At 35.7% G+C, this 11,892-nt stretch overlaps 1 long non-coding RNA gene across 1 annotated transcript; it reads right to left on the bottom strand.

Annotated features, from left to right (window-relative positions):
- Nucleotides 1-5,978: 5,978 nt before the first annotated feature.
- LOC118682270 (uncharacterized) lies at nt 5,979-7,235 on the bottom strand. Its single transcript, XR_004978024.2, has 2 exons — nt 7,120-7,235; nt 5,979-7,049 (listed from the first exon to the last, which is right to left on the bottom strand). It is a non-coding gene; the product is annotated as an uncharacterized lncRNA (long non-coding RNA).
- Between the last annotated feature and the right edge of the window lie 4,657 nt (nt 7,236-11,892).

Here is an 11,892-nt window from a genome sequence, read left to right on the forward strand (position 1 = left end):
TTATTGTATAAATAATATATGAATGGCAAGATAAGTAAGTAATTGCACGATGTTAAACCCAATAAGATGACAACTATATTGTATAAATAAAACCAATACAAATTACAGGGGATAGAAATCAATTAATATGAAAACGTATCAATTGGAATGTTATACCTTATATAGAACATACGGATAGGCTTTATACCGTATATAGCCATCATAAAGTCAGATATGGGATAGAAAAATTAGGTGGAAATGTGTGAATGCAGTTCTCAAATTACCCCAACTTATTCTAGAATACTTTATTATTACGTTAGGCTATGTTACGTTATTTTCATAAAAAGTACCGATGCTATATAATCCATGCTGCTTGATGACAAAATCCATGCCAAAGTTCGTGAAGGTAGCTTGTCAAATAAAAATTGAGTTTGATCGGTCAGTTTGTATGCAACAGTTGTCAGGTATCGGCGATTCCGACAAATGAGCAGCTTGGTAATAAAGGAACGTTTGCAAATGATCCATTATTTCTGTAAGACCAGAAAGTTTCCGGAAATTGTAAATAAAACAAAAAATTGTTAATCTTCATCATTGTTTATTTTGTCGTCCTCAAAATATGCTCCTTCCGAAGCGATACACATATGTCACTTCTTTTCCAATCAGCGAAGCATGCATTGTAGGCGCTGTCCGGGACCGTCCTCATTTCCCTCTGCGAGTTTTCTTTTACGGCCTCAATCGAGTCAAAACAGGTTCCACGGAATGGTAACTTGAGTTTTGGAAACAAAAAAAGTCGCATGGGGCCAAATATGGTGAATACGATGGTTGATCGATGGTATTGAACGAATTTTTGGTCTTAAAATCGTTCATAACAAAAAAACAACTTCCGGAAACTATCTGGTCTTAATGTATACAGACGGACAGACTCAGCCCGCCACGCTGATCATTTACATATGATATAAATATGTACGAGATGTGTTCAAAAAATGTAGGAAATTTTAAAATTTCGCTTGTTTGGAGAATCGAATAGTCAACATTATTTACAATAATATAAATATTTATAATTCATTATATTGATGTACATGCCCCTGAAGTACTAAATTTTTAGTTGTATTCATTGCTTACTTTGTCTGTAGCAGCTATGAGCTTGGCGATTCTCGTTTGTTAAAAGAAATGGATACAAGAAAAAACGTTAACTTCGGTTGCGCCGAAGCTATAATACCCTTCACAAAAACAAAGGCCCCTTACAAGAACTTGATTCCGAACGTTCAATTTGTATGGCAGCTATATGATATAGTGATCTGATCTGACCAATTTCTGTGGAGAATAATTTGTTGCCTTAAGCAATAACTCGTGCCTAATTTCGTGAAGATACCTCGTCAAATAAAAAAATGTTCAATGCAAGCACTTTACTCCGATCGTTCAGTTAATATGGCAGCTATATGCTATAGTCATCCGATCCATACAATTTCTTCGGAGATTAGATTAATGCTTTAAATAATAATACATGCCAAATTTCGTGAAGATACCTCGTCAAATGAAAGAGTTTTCCATACAAGCACTTCATTCCGACTGTTCAGTTTGTATGGCAGCTATATGCTATAGTCATCCGATCTGAATAATTTCTTCGGAGATTACATTGTTGCCTTAACTAATAATCTGTGCCAAATTTCGTGAAGATACCTCGTCAAATAAAAGAGTTTTCTATACAAACACTTGATTCCGATTGTTCTCTTTGCATCGTTGACTTCATTTAGTGATTCCTGAACAACTTTAACGGATATGACGTTGAAACTAAGGCTCAATCGTCCCAACACCCAGAAGGAAACGTCGAAGACCATAAAAAGTATATATATAAATGATCACCGTGACGAGCTGAGTTGATTTAGCCATGTCCGTCTGTCTGTCCGTCCGTCCGTCTGTCCGTCTGTATATACGCGAACTAGTTCCTCAGTTTTTGAGATATCGATCTGGAATTTTGAACACTTCTTTTTCTCCCCAAGAAGCTGCTCATTTGTCGGAACGGCCGATATCGGTCCACTATAGCACATAGCTGCCATACAAACTGAACAATCGGAATCAAGAGTCACTGAAGAAGAGGCTCAGTGAGCTTTTTCACGGATTGGTCGAAGCTAGGAGGGAAGGTTGGAGGTGGATTATGTAAGAAGCTCTCCGTCAATCTTAGCTTTAAGCTACCAGACCACTGTAGTGTTTTTCAAGCAGAAGCGGCTGATATTAAGGTGGCGGTAGACGTACTGTTATGAAATGCAGCCTCATTCAGGGCGATGAGCAATCAATCCCACAGCAGAACGGTAATACTACTAGAACACTAGAAGTAGCATCAAGCTACATTATCATCTGATTCGTTTGGGTGCCTGGCCATAGCGGAATCGCTGGCAACTGCAAAGACGCTCACATCGGAATGTGACTGAGTTGAAGATCCATTGGCGTCTTACGTTCTAGTACTTGAGCAATGGACCTTGCGAGCGGTTAGCAGGCGCTGGTAGACGACTAACTGCTGTGCGATTGCAAAATTAGCAAAGTTCAGGTTCTTCCTGGACATTGTCCAATAGGCATTCATTCGGTAAGACTAAAAATCTTGTCGGACGCTAGTTTTTAAAGTTGTATGGTCCATTGTCCAGCCCTTGCAAGACTGAGGTTGAAAAATCTCTGCAGTCTTGGGAATAAATTTGTGATATGCTCAAAGCGCTTTCTCAAGTTGTAAGGATCTTATGATCTATTATATTGGAGACCACAACGAACCGGTGTTCTAAGCTGTCCAAGTGAGATCCCTCTTAGGATCGACCTTGTAACCTAACTTAACCTAACACCTTTCCTTTTCTTTAAGCCAATCGAATATTTTTAGTCAGCCCGTTTTCGCAAGCATACATATATCACAATAAAGTTAAGTTGTTATTGACATGTCGCAAATGTTTTCATTTACTTAACGTCGATATCATTTTTTTCGCTTATTGCGGAGGTTTTAGGTACTTTATCTTATACATAAAAAACCAGATGAGAAGATGTTAATATTAACAATTATTTAAAGTAAAACTAAAGTATTTACTCGCTCATGGGCCCATTTGAGCCCAAGTTGAAGAAATGCGCAAATAAATATATCATTGAGCTGATGACTCCCAGTCATAACTATTTTTTAGTTAGTATGAAAAACAATTAAGATAGTATCCAATTTTGAGACAACAAATCTAAAGATTCATTCTAAATACACCTGATATACATGCCTACCAAAACCTTTTGTCTAATATGTCCGATCGGACTTATTGATTGTTTCCTTTGCCTTTGGTAGTTTGGGTGGTAGGTATATTCAAACAAAGTGTGGTTTCACAGGTACACCCGTTACTATTTAATTCGATATAAGATCTACAAATAATTATGTATATACACAAATGGGGGCTAACGCCTCGGATAGCTTATTGGCTCTATAAAGCAGTTGTCAGACCAATCATGACATACGGTATATTGGTATGGTGGCCAATAATGGATAAGAAATACGCGGTGAGGCGTATGGAAAGTATACAAAGAGCAGGTAGTATATGCATTAGTGGAGCTCTCAGAACAACGCCTAGCCAGGCACTAAACGTCATTCTACATTTATTGCCAACAGACCTGTTCTGTAAGCAAGTGACAGCAAAGTCTGCTCTCAGACTAAGGGAATCCTCCCAATTAGTCGCCTGCAACAAGGGACATTCTAGGATACTTAGATCCTTCCCGTTTCTACCCAAAACCACGGATTTCCGCAATCCAATAGAATTTAAGCTAAATTGCGCCCACACTATTGCCTTCCCCACCAGAGAGGAGTGGGAAAGGGACGAGGTGGACAGGAATGCAGGAATTAGCATCTACACGGATGGATCCAAACTAGATAATCGAGTGGGAGGTGGTGTCTTCTCTGCAACTTTAGACACCAAAATCGCCTTCCGCTTACCAAACCACTGCAGTGTTTTCCAGGCGGAGATCACAACGTGTCCTAAAAATAACCGAACTTTTTGGATATTGAATAAGTTGCACATGACACATTATCTTTGAAAGTTATTATTTATACAAAATAGGTTCCATTAGACTCAATACAGCGTTTGAAACGATCAACCAGCGTATGCATACATTTTTTATGTCATTCATAGGAAGGTTCTTCACCACCTCGGTTACGGTTGCTAGAATGGCTAGGATATCATCATAAAATGCTCTTCGCATGTTGGTTTTCAGTTTTGGAAATAAAAAATAGTCACATGGTGATAGATCAGACGACTACAGAGGTTGATTGATAAGACCTCTCTTTTACCCAAATCTTCAGTTAAAATTCTCTAAACAGTGTTTTTGCTCCTATTTATTCCTTCAGCCAACATTCTCGTAAGAGAAGTGAGACTTCTGGCCTTTGGTCGTCATTTAAATCCTCACGACCATTTTTGATTCGTATAAACTTGAACCATTTCTCAAGTTTAACACAAAATATTTTATTTGCTCTCTGTTCCATTTTCCTTTTGCAACATTTTAACACTTTTTTTATTGACATAACTGTAACTTTAACATCTGTCATCTGATTTAGATAAAGTTGGATGCGTTTAATACCGCAAATTTTCAATAGATAGTGTATAATTATTTAAATACTAAGTTAGGTTATTTATGAGTGTGGTTATGTTATTTATGTGAATGTATTAGTTGTAATATACATATAGGAACAAAACCTGCACATGGATACATGGAGCTACGAGAATTTGATATGATACTTGTAGAACCAGAGTTTAGGGCTAAAAAAGCTCTATATCTGACTATAGTTTAAAATATCAAAAGAAGATTATCTTATTATATATATATATATATTATTAATAATTGGGGCAAATTAAGGTGCAAAACTGCATTTGGTACAGGAAAGGCTACAAGTTTTTTTTTTTAAGTGGACCAAATGGTTTAGTATACATATCTTTCAAATCGCTTCAGATATATCATCATAACTTATTGAGAAGAAGTGATTTTATCACCTCTTCAAACTCTGTGAAAATGGGTAAAATCGGATAATAACCACACTCACTCCCAATATATCGGTTATGTTGAAAACTACTAAAAGTTCTATAACTCACTGATTAAGTGAGTCACAAGCATTAAATTACACAACCAGGATGGTAGGAAAGGGCTTTTTAGGATCTGATGTGAAAATTGGACAAGGGGCGTGCAACCGCGATTAGACGCTGCAAAGAATGCGAAATCGGATGGCAACCACGCCTAATTCCCATATAACAAATTTTTCAATTTCTATTCTTATTCTTTCACTTTACAGTATACAAACCAAACATCAATAAAGTTGTCAGAATAAAACTTTGCTGCAATAGGGACCTCAAGGTATTTCATCTTTCGTCCAAAAGTTATCGAACTCGCACCATAACTTGTGCCAAAAATGGGTAAAAGCAGGTCAACAATTCTCTTAGCCTCCATATACGAGTATCTAACATAACTATTTTCGAACCTCCGGTTCACTTATACCGCATCTATAGGTCAATAGGAATCTTAATGAAATTCAGAAAGCATATTTTTCTAATAACAGTGTATCCTCTTTCCTTAAATGAATGAAATCACGGCTATATTTTCCTTAGTTTGATATAAAGTTTTGCCGAACCATAATGGTGCTCCTGCGCCTTTGTTTCTTGCAATTTGCAAGAGTATGAAATATTCGGTTACACCCGAACTTAGCTCTTCCTTACTTGTTTTAGTTAAATTTTATCGCAATTTTCAGTATTTGCCAACTTAGCAATACAAAATCATGTTATTGAGATTTTTGGAGAGGAATAAGAAGAACACCTACCTAACTAATAGGTAATCGCAAGGACATGTGAAAAATAAGCAACTTTTTAAGATAGCCCACGCTTTGATCGATATATTCGAAATGAAGTCCATTAGGCTAATGAACAACATTATATTATATACATATAAAATAAAAGTTTGACCAATTAAAATATTAAAATTTTTTTTTTGTGTTATTAAACCATATCTTTTCGTTTAAAAAAATTCAAATAATTTAATAAACAAAAGACACAGAATTCATTTACTTAAATGGAAAAAGTCTCCGCTCATCAAACTGAACACAATAATATCAAGTAATTATGAAAAGTTTAATAGCTGGTGGGGTAGCCTCGAAATTTTAGAACTTCTGGTAGACGTTTAGGCATGGAATGTACTAATTTCCTCGTATTTTCAGCCGGCATTTTACTCCATTCATCCAATAAAACGGTCTTGAGCATTTCTGTGCTGGTAATCGTATGTGTGCGAATTCAGCGCTCCATTAGAGCCCATAAATGCTTAATTGGAATGAGGTCAGGTAATTGTGGAGGTGAATGTAGCTGTTTTGGAGCAGTGTAAAGAAACCAAGGGCGAGTTCTGCTGTATGTTTAGGGTTATTGTCCTGTGGGAAACAAAACACGTTTGGCAATCCTAATTTGTCAGCACTTTGCTTCATTTGTCGACTTAAAATATTTAAATAATCAAATTTATTCATTATATTTTCGATAAACTTAATGCAACCAACTCCACTTCCTGCCATACACCCACACACTAGAACTTCATCCCCACCATGCTTCACGGTTTAAGTAAGATTCTTCAAAATTCTTCAAAAGCCGTACCAGTTTTTTGCCACACTATCTTTCTTCCTTTTATTCCAAATATACAATATTTCGTCTCATCCGACCATAAACCCGATTCCCAGAAAGGTATAAGCATGGTTATATTTGCGAAAAAATGCGCTTCATACGATTTTTTAAGGAAATTAATAGCTTTTTGCGTGCCACTCGCCCATGATAACCAGCCCTTTTCAATATTTTTCTTGCTGTGTCGCTGGATACTGTAGTTTTACATATTCTGCTATCTAGGACGCGATTAAAAGCGGATTAACCTTCACAAGAGATACAACTTTGCTTGTTTCCAGATTAGTCAATACTCTCGGACGTTCAGATTGAGACTTTGAAGTAATAATTCCCGTTTTTTTGAAAGTCTGGATGACGTATCGCACTGATGACTTTGCTCTGTTGACAACTTGTCCAATTTCACGAAAGCTTTTACCGTACCCCCTAAATTTTATCTTATATTATTGTCTTTTGCACTCATCTCGATTAACGCTGAATAATTCGAAACACTTACACAAAAATTGCAGATTTTTCCTTCGCTTGCTTGCTTATTCTGTATTAGTAGAATTAAAAAAATGCCCTTGATCTTGCAAACGCACATACGAATTCCATGCAATTTGGCGACTGTAATGATATTAGCATACGCATCTGATATTCTGAAAAGAACTTCAAAAACGCACATATTTATACTCTCGCAACCTGTTGCTACAGAGTATAATAGTTTTGTTCACCTAACGGTTGTTTGTATCACCTAAAACTAATCGAGTTAGATATAGGGTTATATATATATAAATGATCAGGATGAAGAGACGAGTTGAAATCCGGGTGACTGTCTGTCCGTCCGTCCGTCCGTCCGTGCAAGCTCTAACTTGAGTAAAAATTGAGATATCTTTATGAAACTTGGTAGACATGTTTCTTGGTACCGTGAGACGGTTGGTATTGCAGATGGGCGTAATCGGACCACTGCCACGCCCACAAAACGCCATTAATCAAAAACAAATAACTTGCCATAACTAAGCTCCGCAATAAGATACAAGACTGTTATTTGGTACACAGAATCACATTAAGGAGGGGCATCTGCAGTTAAAACTTTTTTTAAAAAGTGGGCGTGGTCCCGCCTCTAATAGGTTTAATGTGCATATCTCCTAAGCCGCTAATGCTATAATAACAAAATTCACTAAAAGCAAATGTTTTTAGCACTTCTATTGACGGTGTGAAAATAGTTGAAATCGGGTGGCAACTCCGCCCACTCCCCATATAACGGTACTGTTAAAAACTACTAAAAGCGCGATAAATCAAGCACTAAACACGCCAGAGACATTAAATTTTATCTCTGAGATGGTATAAGATGACTTTATAGGAACCGCGTTCAAAATTAGACAGTGGGCGTGGCACAGCCCACTTTTAGGTGAAAACCCATATCTTGAGATCTGTTTAACCGATTTCAACCAAATTCGGTGCGTAACGTTCTTTTCATGTTTCTATGTCATAGTGCGAAAATGGGCGAAATTGGACTACAACCACGCCTATTTCCCATATAACACCTTTTTCAATTCCATCTGATTCTTTCACTTTCCACTATGCAAATCAGGTAACAATGATTATATCGGGGTAAAACTTTGCGTGAATAATGCAATTAAAGTATGCCACCTTGCGGCCAAAAATTGTCTAAATCGAACCAAAACTGTTCAAACCCCTAAGTACTAAATATGTGGACCCCAGTGCCTATAGTTGACCTTCTACCGAAAATATCAGTCAATCCACAAAGAAATCTCAAACGAGTATACCATTTGACTTTGCGAGAGTATAAAATGTTCGGTTGCATCCGAACTTAGCCCTTCCTTACTTGTTTATTAATATTTTTATTGACACAAATTCCACGAATTGGTGAACGGAGACTTTTTGTACCTAGTATATATATAGGGGATAGAGTCAACCAGAACAACCAAAATCATTTAGTAATAAACGACAGTACTGTTCTAAATGAAATTTTCACTTTTTTTCATTAGGAAATGTAATATGGGTAAAGCATATTTTCGGTGTAAAGTCAGGCGTATGCATTGAGATCCTTTTGTATATTCGATGTCTGGGAGAAAGGAAAGTTATAGACTAATTAAAAATTTATTAGTTCACGAGACATGTACCCTATATTACGCCAGATCTCCACAGGCAATGTACATTGCAAACCATCTGTTAAATACATTACCATTGAGGTTGGCAATGTTCTTGTGTGGGTATTTGCTATCATGCATTCATTCTCGAAATGGCGTCGAGTAGGTATGTTCGAGCCGATATAGCGCATGTTTGAGCTCTTGAACCTTTTAAAAATTTTATGAGGATGACAAAAATTTATGTGCGGGATAAAAAAAGTTGAACTATTTTGGAAAAATAAGATTTTATGTTTTAAGACTAAAATAATTTTTGCGTTAAGTTTATTTACCAATTCGCTAACAATTATGATTAAAATATTAATCATACATTTGTAGGTATAATATTTAATAACTATTTTCCATGTTCTGTTAAAATTTAAAAGCATTGGCATTTCACCTTTGCTGGGATTATGCCACCGAAGCTATACATATACTTATATATGTACAAGTATATGTTGCCTCTTCAAAATTTGTGTGCAAATGAAAACAGCTCTGTCAAACTACCAAAATGACAGTTCATTGCTAGCAATGTATGGCATAAAATGTATTTAAACATCAATTGCTAAACATTAGCAATGTGCAGTCAGTCTCCATTGCCAATGTTGCTAGCAATTTAGATTTTTCGCAATTTTTTAATTGCCTGTCGAGATGTCCTTTAGGGTGGGTCAAAAATCCTGAATATTTTTTTTCGCTTCGTACTCTACAAAATAGGTTCGCAGACACTTCTAAGAAAGTTTATTCAAGTATGAGCTCTAAATTGTAACAGAACGGTCCTCCGCCTTACAGCGCCTAACGGTTGAAGTATGGTAATTTTCTGGCAATTTTTTTTCTTATGAATTTTATAACTCAATGAAAAATATTAATTATAAATCGGAATACTCATAGTTTATGGGAAATTTACAGCTCTACAAAAACGGTCTCTAATAATAAAAAAAAAGATATATATATATATATGTATACTAGAAGACCCGACCATGCGCTCCTGTAGATACGGTATACATAAGTATATTAAATTTTATTATTATAAACTATTCAATATAGTAAATGGTATTTGTGCATAAAGACGAAAACGTTAAAGTCGGTACAGTACCATTGGAATACTTGACAACAGGCCAGTCCTAATGGTTACTTCAGTCAAATTTCCTGTAATCTCTTTGATTATAATGATAATTATCAAACGTGTACCGTTTAATACTCGAATTGGATACAAATTCCTCTAAATAATAATAGGTGAACCATATATTTAGAAACACAATTTGGCATTTTTTTTTCATTTTAATTCCCGTCAACAAAATTAGCGATTGATTAAAAATACATCGGAGCACCTGCCAACAACTGTTGTGTTCAGAAATAAATTTCGTCAACATCTACATTTGTTTCCGCTATTGTAGCCCGAGTACTGATGATTCAAATAATAAATTTTTATTTCCAGAAAAATACTCTTAATCTCGTGAACAGGGTGTAGAAATTGTCTGGCAATTTAATACATTGTGTATTTGGGTGTAGTTCTATTATACCATTCCCAATTTCTAGCAATTGTTCGGAATACTTGTATATTTTTGCTGGTTATTTAATTTGTAATTGCATACCGATAATTAATGTTAATCAAATCGTCTCAACACTTAACTATAAGAACGATTGTTTAAAGTTTAATATTGAATTAATTTAAGCGAAGAATGATCGATCTGTCGGAACTGCCGAAGCCATTTTCTGTTGTGAAGAATTGTCTTGCCGGTTCCATATGGTACGTCCAAGAAAAAAAAACCACATTGTTCACAAATTACTTGCAGTAGCTATATTTGTAAGATGAAATTTTAACTCCTGCTTATGATTTGATACATACGTTTTTTTTATTTATGAATATTTTTGAATTTTAAAAGATAAAAAGAATCCCATGTCCGTCTGCTGATTAGAAGCTATCTCCCACCAATTTGCAGCCAACTCGGTTCATGGCTGTAGATCATAATACCGTGGATTGGCGTCTACACGATCAATGACTTAAGCGCAAAGAAACTTTAATGATGGATAAAACTCCAACAGAAGCAAGCATGTACTCATTAATTTGGACATTTTCGCATTTTCATTTTATAAGTTATGTATTATAGTTCTTTCTGTTATTTAAAGAAAATCAAATCTTTCCTGGACCACAAATGATAACCGATACCCTCCAGCCTTAGTTATAAGAATTAATTGCATCACCTTTTTTAATTTTTAAGGGAATTTAGTTTATATTTTGTTTTTTATTTCTTTAGATGTACACTGGCTTACGAATCGTGCTACAAAAACAAACTGTAACAACTTTGTTTCTAATCAATGCATTAAATTTTTTTTATAGCTAATTTTATTTTATATAATTAATTATTCTTAAAAATTATGGAACGTAAATGGCCTTCATGCTCAGCCACGCATATGCGCCACCTAATCAGAAAATTATTTATTGCGGCCTGAAGGGTTGAAGTCGGGATTTACCCAGTTATCAATTTAATGGTCTGCTTCAATAGAGTCAGAGATCTAAGTTTTGTTTTGTACACTTCTTGCTTAATATAACCCCATAAACAAAGTCTGGTGCAGTCAGGTCAGGTGACCTTGGAAGCCTACGGAAAATGGAGTTTCTTGATGTTAAGTTGTTTTCAAATTTTCGTTGGAGCTCTGCAATAATCGCTATGTGTGCAGTTGCTCCATCTTGCTGGAACCAAACGCTATTGAAAGGGATACGTCTTCGGCGCATCTGGGTAAAAAAACTCATCCAACATCTTTAAATATCTGTGCCCATTGACAGTTACTGCTACACCTTTTTCTTCAAAGAAACAACTCATTCTGGGTGAGGTTCTGTCTCTTGCATTATTTCTGGATTTGATTTACTCCGTATATACCAATTTTGCTTATTTATATTTCCGTTTAGATCAAAATTGGTTTCATCAGCCATAAATAGGCTAAATTGCCAAGTTTGTGTCTTCTTCGGCCATTTCAATAATTTTTTGGCAAAATTCCAAGCGAAAAGGTAAATCTAGAGGGTTAAACCGGCTTGTTATTTGAACTTTGTATAGAAACAGGTTTAAGGTATGACCGTCTGCTATCTCCAAGTTGCGCCGATAAGTTGCGAATCGAAACTCATGGATTTCTATATCGATGGTACG

Source organism: Bactrocera oleae, chromosome 2 (assembly GCF_042242935.1).
Source record: "Bactrocera oleae isolate idBacOlea1 chromosome 2, idBacOlea1, whole genome shotgun sequence".
Taxonomy (NCBI): domain Eukaryota; kingdom Metazoa; phylum Arthropoda; class Insecta; order Diptera; family Tephritidae; genus Bactrocera; species Bactrocera oleae.